Source organism: Canis lupus, chromosome 4 (assembly GCF_011100685.1).
Source record: "Canis lupus familiaris isolate Mischka breed German Shepherd chromosome 4, alternate assembly UU_Cfam_GSD_1.0, whole genome shotgun sequence".
Classification (NCBI taxonomy): Eukaryota; Metazoa; Chordata; class Mammalia; order Carnivora; family Canidae; genus Canis; species Canis lupus.
Window position 1 is genome coordinate 15240414 of NC_049225.1, and position 15252 is coordinate 15255665.

At 38.8% G+C, this 15252-nt stretch overlaps 1 long non-coding RNA gene across 1 annotated transcript; it reads left to right on the forward strand.

Annotated features, from left to right (window-relative positions):
- Positions 1-546: 546 nt before the first annotated feature.
- On the forward strand, positions 547-4223 carry LOC111095463. Its single transcript, XR_005357574.1, has 2 exons — positions 547-683; positions 2626-4223. It is a non-coding gene; the product is annotated as an uncharacterized LOC111095463 (long non-coding RNA).
- The last annotated feature ends 11029 nt before the right edge of the window (positions 4224-15252 follow it).

A 15252-nucleotide genomic window follows, 5' to 3' on the forward strand; every position in this document is an offset into this window, starting at 1 on the left:
TCAGCAAGGGTCTCAGGCCAGCCCTGCAAGAATCCAAAGGGCTCTGGACAACAGCCTTGCAGGGAAATCGTCTATGTGAGAGCCAATTCCCTTAACCCCATTGGGATAGCTCAATAAACTGCTTACAGTCCTAAAGCCATCACTGCAGATAGTATTCCATCCATATCATATCCCATCTAAATAACACCTTTGTGACTGTGCGAGTTCTGCTCAGAGCCCTATGCATTTAGTTCTTTAACTTCAGCTTTTAGGGAACTCTGGATCTCTCTCTTTCTAACAAACCTACCTTCGTCTCTTCGTTTACACCAAGGTATTAAAATGACGTTAAAAATTAATGCTTTGAACAATCAGGAGATAATTGCAAAATGCACTAGAGCCTTCTAGATCTAGTCCCTGGCTCTCAAATTACAGGCTCTCACCCACTTCCCCGTGGTCATCCCCCACCCTGAGGGCAGTCTGCAAGTCCGAGTAATGCCTGTCAGAGCCACTGGGTGGCACTAGCAGGCCTGAGTTATAGGCAAGAGAGAGGATGAAAGGAAAAGACAGGAGAGAGTCAAGGTGGAGGGGGAGATGAGAGGGAGAGAGATGAAAGAGAGAAAGGAGAGACGGAAAAGGAAGACTAGGTCACAGGTGCCAACTGCCTCGTGTGGCCTTTGTAGGCACCACTGACACAGAACGATGAGGTGAGCATGTTTTATCCAACTTTATTTCCCCAGTACCTACCTTGGTGCCTGGCACTCCACTGATGATGCTCTGGGTCTGTCAACTGATGGAATGAATGCTGTAGCCCCTCCAGAAAAAGATCCTTAAATGGGGAGGTTGAGGCAGCTTCTGTCTGAATACTCCATTCTATTGTTCTGGGATAACTCAGCTGAAAATTCAAAGAGTGGTTCCTCACTGTGGCTCGCAATCACTGGCAAATCTTTGCCTTGTAAAGAAACAAAACAGGAATATCAACACAGAGAGAGGATAGATTACCCGGGGATTGACAAACTTATTCATAAGGGGCTGGGTGGTGACTATTTTAGTTTTTGTGACCCTATAGTCTCTGCCAAGGTAGCTTAAAAGCAGCCACTGACCATTGGTAAATAAATGGGTGTGGCAGTGTGCCAATAAAACTTTATTTATGAGAACAGGCAGCAGATCAGATTTGACCAAGCATTTGTCAAAACTTCAGGGCTTTGGGTTCTAAGATAATCTTTCTGGTTTCTCCGAACTTTCTATTACATCCTCTTTGTTCCAATACCACTCTTTTAGCACATGACTATCCATTGGTCTCTCTCTGAGTCTGTGTTGATGCCATGATCTTAGACTATAAACACCTTGGAATCTGTAAGTCCCCATAGATAGCTTCGATATACCCTAAGTATTCCTATCTTCCTTAACTTTGAAATTCTCATGACACGTAGCTTCTGAAGATTCCATAAAGGCATAGATGAAACAATGTGGTTGATGTCAAGCTGTAGAATATGAAGTGTCGGGGAATTATACTGCTCTGGACAATATTCAACCAGCCTGAGAAAGGTCAGTCCCAGCTCAAACTGTGAAGTAACTAAAATATGTCTTTAGAAACTTCTAGACATACACTCTCTACCCCTCCTCTTCCAGTATTCAGTCCTCTCATTCATGCTCCCTACTTTCTCTCCCATCAAAAACTTGATTCTTCACTTAGCTAAAATAGAAGTAACTAATAACAGATTAAATCACTTCCCATTGAGAGATACTCACATTTTAATAAAGTTAAGAGCATTTGAATAAGGGGACACAGTACTAATGATGGGATGTTATGCCTCCTAGGGATGATTTTTATTATTTGAAAGTGGATTCTACTTTCACTTTCCACTGGTCATGGTCAGTGGGAAAATCCAGGAGAAATCCTGAGTCGGGCCACTGTATATAACCCTGTGGCTTTACAGAACTCCATGGATTGGGATGTGAATGACATCTTTTGGAGTTGTGTAATACAGTGTGTGTGTGTGTGTGTGTGTGTAGCAATTCCTAAGAGAGGCCAAGCTCCCTAAGGAGTAGATAACTAATGTGTAAGTTTGTGATTTAGAGTTTTCCTCCTTGGGATCCCTGGGTGGCGCAGTGGTTTGGCGCCTGCCTTTGGCCCAGGGCGCAATCCTGGGGACCTGGGATCGAATCCCATGTCGGGCTCCCAGTGCATGGAGCCTGCTTCTCCCTCTGCCTGTGTCTCTGCCTCTCTCTCTCACTGTGTGCCTATCATTAAAAAAAAAAAAAAAAAAAAAAAGTTAGAGTTTTCCTCCTTGGGAAATGAAGGAAATTGACATGGTTGAGATTTTTTGCATGCCAAATAAAATCAAGTTCTCTGGACCAGATGAAAATGTATTTCCTTCCCAAGAGAGAGGTTTACTCATATCATTGATCATGTTGGAGATCTCTTACACCAGGCACTACAGCAGAAACCAGTTCCCTGAAAGTTTGGACCGGCTTTGTGCCGGTTCAGTCAAACAGGTCTGTGGTCATACTTTTCTCACTGCTCCTCTGACTCTAGGTAGAAACAGCTCTGTCCTTATACATGGGTATCATGGAAACGTAGAGCTCCCTTACCAATAGGGGATGGGATTCAGTGAATAAATGTTTCCTCCTTTCTTCTTAATGTAGATGTTTCTGAGACCACATCCTACAAAGTTCCTCAAAACGCCCTGGAAGGATCAAGCACCAGTTGCCTACAGCATGGGCCAAGTTCCAGAAAAATCTTGGCATCGACTCCCTTCGTTCCTTTTTTACTCTCCCATCCATCATTGCTCCCTGGGATCACGTGATAAATCACCTGTATAAAAGCCTTTGTCTGAGGCTCTCCTTTTGGAAAAATCCAGGCTAAGACACCATGCTTGTTCATTTGTTATGAGAAAAACTGTTGTCAGATACAAACTGCCATGGGTTATCCAGAGACAAAATTGTCTGCTAGGAAAAACACCTTACTCTTCAACAGTGGCCTTCACAGCACTTAGATGCAAAGCATTTTATATACAGGACCTCAAAGACAAAGTTTATCTGCAGTGCCCTACTCCTCCCTTCCCCACTGCTTACTCTCCCTGGTGTCAGTGTCTTCTATGTCCTATCTCTCTGACAGTTCCAGCTCTAGACAACAGTGCCACCACTGCTCAGGGGCTAGAAGTGGCCATGGACTGGTTATTGGCTACCCTTGTGTTGGCTTATTATGGCCCATCAGGTGGCCTATTACGTGGCCAGGTGAGAAAGGTTCTACTCAGCTAGGTTGAGTAGAACCTAGCTACTTATTAAAAAATTGGACATGAAAATATATTAAAGATTAGCTTGTCCATGGTGACAGTGGAGGACAGCAGATGTGCAGAGAGAAGCAGACTCAACATGAGAAGACCATACAGACCAGGAACCAGGGATCCTGAGGTGTTCCCTAGAGAAACATCAGACTCTGGACAACTTTGAAATTCTTGGTTCAGTCCAGATTTCCTTATAATATCTGCTACCTAGTAGTTCCTCTTCTTTTTTAAGTGAGCCCAAGCATGTCTCAGCTTTCTTATGAGTAGAAAAACCTGGGGGACCTGATGCCCCACACCCTGACTTTCTCCTGTTTTTCTCCAGGCCAGTAATAAACAATGATATCTAATAGATATCATCTCTCCATAGACAGTAACTCTCTAGAGGTAGGGCGTCACCTTGAAGGGGTGATACCAAGGCACTGGAGTAGGCCAATAAGCGAGAGATTTGGTGGAAGTGAGGACAGTTGCAGTGCCCCTGGGATGACCCCGTGTAAGCAACTGCTCAGACTATTTGCATCTCCAGCTTCATGGTAGGAATTCGGTCCTGGAGAAAATGACAGGGATCTATTCACATCTGGCAATTCTTTGACACTGGAATGTACATTCCACAGAAGGCTGAGCTTGTGGCTTCTCAGCAGTCCCGCCAGTGACTAATGCCCATGGTATAGAGTCTACATCCCAAATTTTCTGGGATTATCCAGATTTCAAATATGCTGTCCCAGGGTTGCTATAAATCATTGGTCTATTCCATAAGTTCCAATGACTAGTAAATAATTTCAAAATAATTCAAACTGGTGGGCATTAAGATAAGGATGCACTTGTATTCAAATGATAGGATCTCACTGGCTGAAGAAATATTAAGGATTCATGGAGACACAGATATACTATGTATCTAAAGATGCCTAGATGCAATCTTCTACGTCAAAATTATTTGAAATATATTCAAAAACCTGGAAATAATTATATAATTTTATTTTATTGTCAAAATGTATACAAAGCAAAGGAGAAAAAAATACAATTTTAAAGAGATCCCACAATAGCAATAGTTCTTTTGGAAGAAATGTGACAATTCAAAAGTAACATTTTGCCCCTGAAACATTATATCTCATCAATTTAAAGATGCACATTTACTTATAATTTTACATCTCTGGAACTAGAGTGCTTTTTTTTTTCAGTTATGGCAGTATGCATTTGAAACCAAAGCATTTCTTTTCTTTCCTGGAGTAGACTTAAAAGTGGTGCATTTTATAATTAATGGTATCTTAGGTTCAATAATATACAGCAATAGTGATGTAAATGTTACTCAAAGTGGAAAATTTGATAGTATTTCTTATATTAGATAAGCACAAACTGGCTGTCAATCTGATAGCTTTCAATATCATATTGAAGAAATTTATTACAAATATTCCTTTAAAAATGCAATTTGTAGCAATTCACATATTCTTATATAAGACACGGTTATAAGTTCCAGATATTTAGACTGCACCTCTGATTTCCACCTCTCTCAAACCTAATTTTATATCAATGTGAATAATAATAAAAAAAAAAAACACTATTGTTCCAGAAGTTTCAGGTATGGGGCAAAACATTGCACCTCACCACTAAGATAGATTTAGCTTACTGTTAGTATAAAAAGTTGCCTCTATCATAGTGTTGTGTCTTAAAAGTTAACACTAGAGTATTAGCATATGGATGGACCTATAAATCAATGGATCAGAATTGATAATCCAGGAATCCACCTTATTTATAGTCAATTGATTTTCAACAAAAAGATCAAGGCAAATAAGTGGGGAAAGAATTATCTTTTCAACAAATGGTACTGGGGCAACTGGATATGCACGTGCACAAAAATGAATTTGAGCCCTAATTTCACACCATATAAAACATGTACTCAAAATAGATTATATACCTAAATGTGAGAGCAAAATGATAAAAGTTTGAGGGGAAAACATAGGAGAAAAATCTTTGTGATTCTGTTAGGCAAAGAGTTTTTAGATATGACATCAAAAGCATGATTGATAAAAGAAAAAATTGGTAAACTGGACTTCATCAAAATGAAAATATTAATGCTTCAAAAAGTACTATTAAAAATGGAAAAGACAATCCACAGATGAGTGAAAATATTTGCAAATCACATAACTGATATGGGACTTGCATCCAGAATACATAAAGAACTCTTACAATTCAATAAGAAGAAAGCAAACAGCCCAAATAGAGAATAGACAAAAGATTTGAGCAGCCATTTCACCAAAGAAAATGTATTTACAGCAAACAAGTAAATGAAAAGATGTTCAGCATATTCAGTCACTAAGGAAATGAAAGTTAAAACTACAGTGAAATACAATTACATACCCATTAAAATAGGTTTAAAAAAATTCCTGATAAGGATGCAGAAGAACTGAAACTTTCACACATTACTGGTACAGCTGATTTGGAAAACATTTTGGCAGTTTTATTATAAGCAAATGTTTATCATTCAATTTAACGATCTTACTCCTATACATTTATTCAAAAGAAATGAAAGTTTATATTCACAAAAAACTTATGCACAAATATTGATAGTGACATCGTTCATAATAACCCAAACCAGGAAAAACTCAAATGCTATTTAACTGGTGGGTGGATAAACAAACTCTGGTGCATCACACAATAGAATTCTAGTCAGCAATAAAAAGGAACTAACTACTACTACATGGATGACCACCCCCCCCCAAACATTATGTTAACTAAAAGAAACCGGGTGCAAAAAGTTATATGTAATATGAAGTGTCCAGAAAACAATTTTATAGGCTTAGAAAGTAAATTAGTGATTGCTTGAGGCTGGGGGAAAGAATGGAGGTTCACTACAAACAGAAATGAAGGATATTTTTTGGATGATGGACATGTTCTAAAACTGGATGGTGGAGTTGGTTGAACAACTCTTCAAATTTACTAAAAAATCATTTAATTGTACATGTAAAATAAATGAATGTTATAGGTATTTCATATGAATGGAATTATATAATTATAGCTCACTAAAGCTGGGTTTTTAAAAATTAGCACTGGAATTAATATGAAAGTTTTTGACCTTGACATTCTGCTAACTAATGGTTATGTGGTTGTGGTTGTTGTTTTCTCTTATAAACTATATGACACTTGATAAGATTATTGATATGGTCATAAAACATTATTAATGCTAACTTTGGAGGTATAAAACATATAAGTTCTAAGAATATTTTTTATAAATTATCAAATAACTATAACATAACTGGTGAGAATGGATGCCAATGTTATAATGCCAATGGCATAAGCTTGAAAGAATTATACAAATAACACATCTGAAGTTCTTCAGTTCATATGGAAGTTGATATTATACTGAAATATTTTCATATTTATAAACTATTACTAAAGATATTTAAATGATTTTGTAATTTTTTCCCAAATGCTTTGCAGACAAATTTGATTATGTTTGAATGTACGATTTCTAAGATTCATGCCTGTCCTTGAAGGATACCAATATTTCTACTCGTATAAGGTCAACTTTATCAGTTAAAAATAAATGATTCTTAAGACACCTTATAGATCTTGAGTCATAATTTTCATATTTGTTTTATTGGTTAGGGCAAGCTAAGTGTTGTAACAAACCTCCAGATCTCATGGTTAAAGACAATAAAGGTATATTCCTTACACATGTCATAGTTCAGTGGAATGAACTATGACTCTCATCTAGTCATTCAGGGATTCAGGCTTCAGCCATGTTAAGGTTCTACCACCTTCTATTTCCTTTGAGTTTTCTTCACTGTAAGATTTTTATTGGAAAGATTTAAATTTTTATTGGCCAGGCCTGAAAGTGGTACGTATCACCTTGATTCACATTCTGCTGGATGGAATCCAGCCACTTGGCCACAGTTAGCTGCAAGGGACTCTGGAAGAAATAATTTAGTTGTATGCACGGGAGGAGAAAGAGAAGCAGATATGGCTGGGCAGCAGCATCTCTGTCTTACTGATTCTTGTTTTATGATATTACCATTGATTTTTTAAAAGCAGCCTTTTTGAGATTTAATTAACATACCATGAATTCATCATTTGCAAGACTACAATTCAGTAGTTTTTAGTATGTTTACAAAGCTGTGCAATCATCACTACTAACTAATTTCAGAGCCCCCAAAAGAAACCCCATACCCATTAGTAGTCATTCTCTACTGCCCACTCCTGGCAGCCACTAAATACTTTCTTTTTTTTTTTCTTTTTAATACTTTCTATTCTAGACATTCCGCATAAGTGGAATTATGCAATATATGACCTTTTATAAATGGCTTCTTAGTACAGTGTTTTTGAGGTTCATCTCTATTGTAGCTGTAATATGTTGCAATTGTAATGTGTTGATATTTTATCCTCTGTATTGCTGAATAATATTTTTTTCATATGGATATAACACATTTTATTTATTCATTCCTCAACTGACAGACATTTGTATTGTTTTCATTTTTTTAAAAAAGATTTTATTTATTTATTTATTTATTTATTTATTTATTTATGAGAGACAGAGAGAGAGTGAGAGAGAGAGAGAGGCAGACACAGGCAGAGGGAGAAGCAGGCTCTCTGTGGGGAGCTGGATATGGGATTCAATCCCAGAACCCCAGGATCATCACCTTGAGCGAAGGCAGAGGCTCAACCCCTGAGCCACCCAGGCGTCCCTCATTTTTTGACTATTATGAATTATGCTGCTATGAACATTCTTATACAGGCTTTTGTGTGGACATAATGTTTTCAATTCCCTTGGGTATATACCTAGGAGTGGAGTTGCTGGGTCATTTGGTAACTCTGTTTTTATATTTTGAGGGACTAACAAACTATTTCCCAAAGTGGTTGCACCATTTTACAATCCAACTGGCAATATGTGAGGGTTCTGAAAATTCCATATCCTTACCAACACTTAATTATCTGTCTTCTTTATTTTAGTCATCCTAGAGGGTGTGAAGTAGTAGATCACTGTGGTTTTGATTTACATTTCATTGACCCTAATAATGTTGAGCATACTTTTATGTGTTTAATGGTTATTTATCTTCTTTGGAAAAAAATGTCTTTTCAAATCCTATTTACTTTTGAATTACTTATTTTTCTTTTTACCATAGGGTTGCAAGACCTCTATACATATCCTGGATATAAGTTCCTTATCAATTTCCTTGGTTTGTAAATATGTTATTCCATTATGTATTTTTCTTTTCACTTTCTTGATTGTTCTTTGAAGAACAAAAGTTTTCATTGTGATGAATTGCAGTTTTTAAAATTTATTTTTCTCTGTTGTGCTTTTAGAAACCATTGCCTAAATCCAAGATCACAGAGACTAACTCTTAGGTTTTCTTCTAGGAGTTTTATAGTTTTAGCTCTTACGTCTAAGTCTATGATGCATTTTGAGTTCATTTTTATGTAAGTTGAGGTAGAGGTTCAACTTCATTCTTTTGCATGTGTGTATGCAGTTATCCAAGCACCATTTGTTGAAAGACTATTTTTTCTCCATTGAATTGTGTTGGTGTCTTTGTAAAAAATCAATTGACCTTAAATGTAAGAGTTTATTTCTGGACTCCCAATTGTATCCCTTTGACCTCTGTGTCTATTCCTTGCTAGTACCACTCTGTTTTGATTACTATAGTTTTGTAGTAGGTTTTAAAATTGGGAAATGTGGATCCACCAACTTCGTCCTTTTTCAACATTGACTATTCTCCATCTTTACCATTGATTTCGAAACAGTGGAGAGAGAAAAGGGCAAGGTTGGGCCCTATTTGGTTAGAAAATAGAAAATGTTGGCATCGAAAGCCAAAGGTGCATATGTGTGCTCATGCAAGAATTTTGGAGAAGCTTATTTTTGCTCTACAAAGGAAAATTCTCTAAGAAAATTTTTACTGATAATAGTCACTTTGATGTAGAATTTTATAGTTGTATTCCAGGAAATTATATATGAAAAGTCTTAATCATGAAGACCTTGAGGACATAGAATATACTAGTCTTCATCATTATCCCTGATTTACTGGGGTGCAAAAGGCCCTAAATGGGATAATCTAGGGGGAAATTATTTCATTCTTTTTGCAAACCTTTAACTGCTTTGTTCTAAAATCCCATTTTTAAAAGATTTTGTGTCCTTAATGTAGGGTGAACTTGGTAGTTAATTGGAACAAGATGAAATTATGCACAGCAGAAAATATTGGTACCTAGATTCCTAAATTCCTGAGTGCTAAATCAGGACATGTACACATTTGTCCCTTCACTGCTGAACAGAGTTAGAGAGCCTCTTGTGACCTTTTAAATGATACAATATTACTTGGTTTTCCTAATGATTACTCAGAGATGTGCCTAAAGGTGATTGCAAGGCACTGGGAACAAATAATATTGAGTAAGAGGGAAGGTTGCACCATGTGATAGAAATAATAAAGACAGGCTTTAGGATGAGACGGCAATGGATTTCAAACATGGATTTCTAACTGGCTTTGTGAACTTCAGAAAGATATTGAGCTTTAGTGTCATTATCTCTAAAAATTGGTAAATAGCTCTCACAGGATTGCTGGGCAGCTTAAGTGATTAGATGAGGCAACAGATGCATATATGCCTAGAAAAATACCTGTCATGGATCAGCCCTCAATCAGTCCACCTGTGGACCAATGATGAAGAAGACTACACAAATAATATGTTAACTGCATTGTTATGATATATTTGATATTTCTTCCCATGAAATCTTATTCTTTTCATTAAAAAAATCTGTCAAGTAGGATTCACAAAACATGATATTTTTATATCTTTCAGACAAATTTTCCTATAAATAAATGAATCATTTTTTAAAAGCCTCTTTTGTCAGAAAAATTGCCCTAATTCCTAGTTAGGAAAATCATATTCCTTAACACTTTGGGTCTAGGTGAATACCATGTATTCAACAATCAAGCTTCAAGTTCTCAAGAGGAAGTGAGACAACCAGAAAACAGGAAGTTAAATGTGTGCAAAAGTATGTTTTGGATGAGGATGTGGTCTCTGTGTCCAAGGTCACATCTATAGTAGAAAGCCATATAGTCCTGATTTTAAGTTATAGCTTCTATTGCACAAAGGAATCTGTTTTTCACTCACGTTGTTTCCTTGACAACAGTACCCTACACACAACAAGTGCTCAATAAATGTTTGTTGAATGAATGAATAAGTGAGTGAACCAAAGCAGGGATCATGTAGTCCAGTAGTTTTCAAACATATTTTTAGCTTTGGACTCTAAATATTTGGTGGATACCCAATAGAGCCTCTTTAGTCCATGAGATAGACTGAAGGGCTTGCACCCCAGGGTCTTCTAGATTCTGGACAGCATAGCTAGGAGCTATCCTTGTCAAACTTCTCATTTCAGAGAAGGGAGCAATAAGGGCCCAAGAGGATTAGAAATTGCCAACTGCTTCACAGTGGAGGCTAAATGTTCATTCTCAATCTTGGGAATCCCTGTGCCAGTGGGGGAAAGGGCACATTCCACTGGGTGTTTGCATCACTGGGAGGGCATGTGGATACCCTGGGGCCATCCAGGTGGCCTTACAGAGGATCTGGTATCAGTTGCTTATCCAATATTCAGAAGTGCGACTCATTCTATGGTGCAATAAAAGGCTTCAAGCTGTGTCAGTGGGGGCTCTCTGACAGCAAGTCTCTACTTTGGGGCTATAACTGTATGACATTCCAGCTCTCCACACAGAAAGGAAATTGGTCGGCAATGTACACATCCTAAAATTTTCTCTAAAAGAAAGGGAATATGGATTTTGGGGGAACCACTTGTGTCCAATGAGTGGATGAGAATTTAGGAGGTGAATTTGGATTTGGTGACACTAGAATCCTTCCAGATCAAATATTTTATGAGCATCTAGTCAATAATATTAATTAGTTCTAAGCGTGGAAGAGATATCTCAACCTGTGTTTTGTGTCTTGGGTCTTCATATTTGTCCAAGTCACACCCTGTTTTTCCCTCCATCTTCTCACCCCTCCTCCTCCACTCTTGCTCCTTAGACGCAGCAGAAGGTTTGCATCACAGAGGCCCTGGAGCCCAGCCACTTCCCATCTCCGCCATCTGGTCAGCAACAGGCCAACCCACCCATGGGCTATAGCTCAGAATCTGCCCCTTCCAGATCACCTCCCTCTGCAGCTTCAGTTCTCCTCCCTCTTATTTTCCATCATGATGGAGATGGAGAAAAAGAGGCAATCAGCTTCCCTTGTAGGAAGGCATTACAAACTCACAGAGATGAGATTAATGTGTGATTTAATACTAGCCACCAAACCATTTTTCAACTGCACAGTCCCGGATAATATATGATCTCTTAATGGGCACTCAACAGCAACAATGACAATGACGACGACAACAACGACGACAAACGTTTGAAGACATCCAAAATATACCTGGCCGAGTTCCACCACGCTGGCAGGTGCTCAGGGGAGTTTGGGGGCTGTGTGCCCAGAGTCCCTGCTGTTTTTCCAGTTGGCCTAAAGAGGGAGCCGTTTCTTTAGAATGCCTGAGCAAAGGGCCTGCCCAGAGCCTGGGGGTTTGCAGGACCACAGCAGCTGGGGCTCTTAATAAACTTCATGTATCATTAAACAAACCCGTTACACTGTCATGATCGTTTTTTTTTAAATTGTGTCCACTAAACAGACAAGAGTTCTAAGAGTCAGGAGACCTGTAATCCTGTCCCACCTGCCTCAAGGTCCTAACCAGGTGGTGTTGGGTATGTTCTGTTACCGCTCAGGCTCAGTGTCCTCATAAGTAAGGTGGGCACAGGGGCACAAGCTCCATCAGCTTTGTGGGGTGGGTAAGAAGATTGCTTGGAAAGGGTGTCAGGTTAAAATTAAGGATGTGAGCCCTAGAGGCTGAAATACCAGTTTTGAACCAATTACTAGCCACAGGGCTTTGGCCAGGTTTCTCACCTCTCCACCTCTGAAATTTTTGATATGTAAATTTGTAAATCTAATTTGCACTAAACACTTAGGACTGTTGTAAGGAATAGATGAAAAATATGCACCATGAATTAAATAGGACCAGTACATCGTAAGCTCTTAATGAATGATAGATTTAGAAAATATAGGTATTGAAACGTAAATGTTTTCAAACCCTGTCACATTGTACACAGGTGAGGTGATGATTTGGTTTTGTTATCCCACAAATTTGGTTTGGTTTTCCTTCTAGACAATGGTTTTCCTTCTAGACCACTGTCTAGAAGGAAAAAGCCTTTACCAAATGGAAGCCCCACTTGGCCCTAACCTTCTTAGGGTATTTCACTGAAAGGAAGGCACCCACATCACATGGATGTGAAAGAGGGAAGCTAGTAATCTTGTCTATACATCTTGGAGACAGTCACTATCAGTGTGTTTTCTCTATCTGTAACCAGGCATTCATTTATTCACTCAATAAACATTTATGTAGCCATCATTGAATATGTGCACTGTTGAGAGTCTATAGAAAGATGAACAAGCACAATCCTTGCCCTCAAGGAATTTACAGTCTAGTTGAGGAAGATTAAAAGATAAATGAAAAAAACAGTCACCATGTAAAGAAAGGGTGAGCACAGCTTGCTATGAGGACATGTAGAAAGGGCCCCTAGCCTGGGCTAAAAAGAGAGGGTGTCACAAGCCTTCCTGGAAAGAGAATGGAACTGGAGGGTATTATTCTGAGTGAAATGAGCTGAATCTTAACAGGGAATGTAAGTTTGCTATTTGAGGTGGAAAGGAATGGTGTTTTAGGTGTGAGCTCTCCAGTGTCCTCATCTATAAAATGTAGAAGTTCAACTAGGTGGTTTTTAAGATGGCTCTCTGAAGAAAGGGGATGGGAAATAGTGAACAAAGGAGACTCCTTTCAATAAGTCTCATTTATGGAATCTTTATTTTGCACATGGACGTGAGGGAAAATAGCACCTTAGGTAGTTGTTAGGTTGTGAGCACAGGTTTAAAAAAGGGGTGAAGCTGGTTTTGACATGGTCATAGGTATTTAGAAAAATCAATCTGGAGCTATGTGGAGAATGGATTGAAGGCATAGTAGGAAAGAAACGAATGGCAAGATAAGCAATGGGGGGAGATGAAGAGGACATGATTGAGTCAGAGGCAAATGCAAAGATGATTCAGAAGAGGAAAAGGTAATACCTTTGTATTTAGGAGGTCAAATTGACAGGACTTGATGACTTGATGGAGAACAATAGACAGGTCAAGAATGACCCTTAGGATCCCAGCTGAGCCCATGGAACCATCTCAGAGTTCCCTCATCAAGCATTTAATGAATGTTTCCTTTATGTACACAGTCTAGAACCACATTCTTTCTGAAGTGAAATTTACAATCAAGTCAGGAAATTGAAACATGTTAACACCAGGTGTCCTCCATATCTGTTTTCAGTTTGGAGTTATTCTGCTGTTATTTTGGAGGAGAGGAAGAAGGACTAGACCCTCAGAATGAGTGCCAGACAATTGAAGCTTTCAGAAGGAAAGGTCAACCACTGCTGGAAAGATGGAAGACTTTTCCATTTATGACTGATGGAAGTGTAAAGTAACTAGACTTTCTGGAAGTTAGACAATGCTCATTGGAGTCCTTAAAAATGAGCATTTCTACTTTTTGGAATTTAGACTACTAATAATTAAGATGCACAAGGATGAACCCAAAGATTTATTTCAAGGATGTTTATTGCAAAGTTGTTTATAATTGTGAAAAGCTGGAAACAAGCATGACATACAGAAATAGTGCTTGGCCTTAGAGGACAAAAGACAGCCTAGTTCTGTAGCAGAGGAATTCTCAACTACAAAGAAAGGAAAATGGGATGAAGATGTCCCACAAACCTAATGAGGCTCTTACAGTCTTATAGTGACCAACAGGTTCTTTTTGATTTGAGAATAGGAGCTCTACAGACAACATACAGTTATACTTCTCAGGAGGACCCTTCTTTTCCTCTTTTCTAGCTCCCAGGCATTGCTAAGTTGAGTGTTTCCAGCTGAGCAGTAAGTATGTCTGAGATTTATCCCATCCCCAACCCCCAGTGATCTCACCCTGTTATTTTTCCCCATCCCCAGAAGGCTTTGCTTCATGTCTGAAAGGTCAAAGATGTGCTGAGTCACATTGGGCAAGTAGCATTGGTCTAAGGATCAGAAAACTTCCTCTCTTACTTGGACTCTTATTGAGTGCCTACTATGTGCCATGCCTTAAGCTAAGCCCCAGAGGGAGAATAATAAATGAGACACATTTCCTGAATATGGTAGACGCTGCCATATACCTACCCATTATCAATTCCCCCTTTTCCTCATTAATCAAACCCTGGTTGTATTGTGAATTTCAATATGCCCAATTAAACAAACAGTCTCCAATTCTTTTTGCCACTGTAGGCATCCATATAATCCCATCTGACCAAGGAGATACAAGTAAGAGTCACTAAGGAGGGCTTCCAGAAAAGCTCAGTAAAAGGGGCAGCCTTGGTTAGTGAATACTTCATTATCCATCACTCCTATGTTTTTTCCAGACTGGAATGTAGATACGGTAAAGGAGTAGCCATTTGGTGACCACTGGATGACAAGCATGTGGGAAAAAAGCCATAGGATAAAGATAGGATCCTGGATTCCTAAAGATATCATGGAGTCATCATAGCAACCTTGGCTACCAAAAAAAAAAAAAAAAAAGTAAAAAGTAAAAAAATTAACCTCCCAGTTTGTCTAAGCAATGGATTAATTGAGCTTTTTGTTACTTGCCACTGAACACAATCATAAAAAAATACATGTGGGATGAGATGGGGGATAACATAGGAGAGGTAAGAGCCCAGTCATGAAAGGACTTGGGAGACCTTGGGCAAGTCACTGAACCAGTTCATCCCGTTTCCTCAGTCATAAAGAGAGGAGATTCACCTACAGAGGATAGCTATCAACAGGGGCTGCCCTGCAGCCATCCTTGCAGAACTCCAGCTGGAGGTTCTGGCTCCGTTGCAGGACACGGAAGTTTCCACGGGAAGTGCCATCCCACCCAACCCCACCTCCCTCG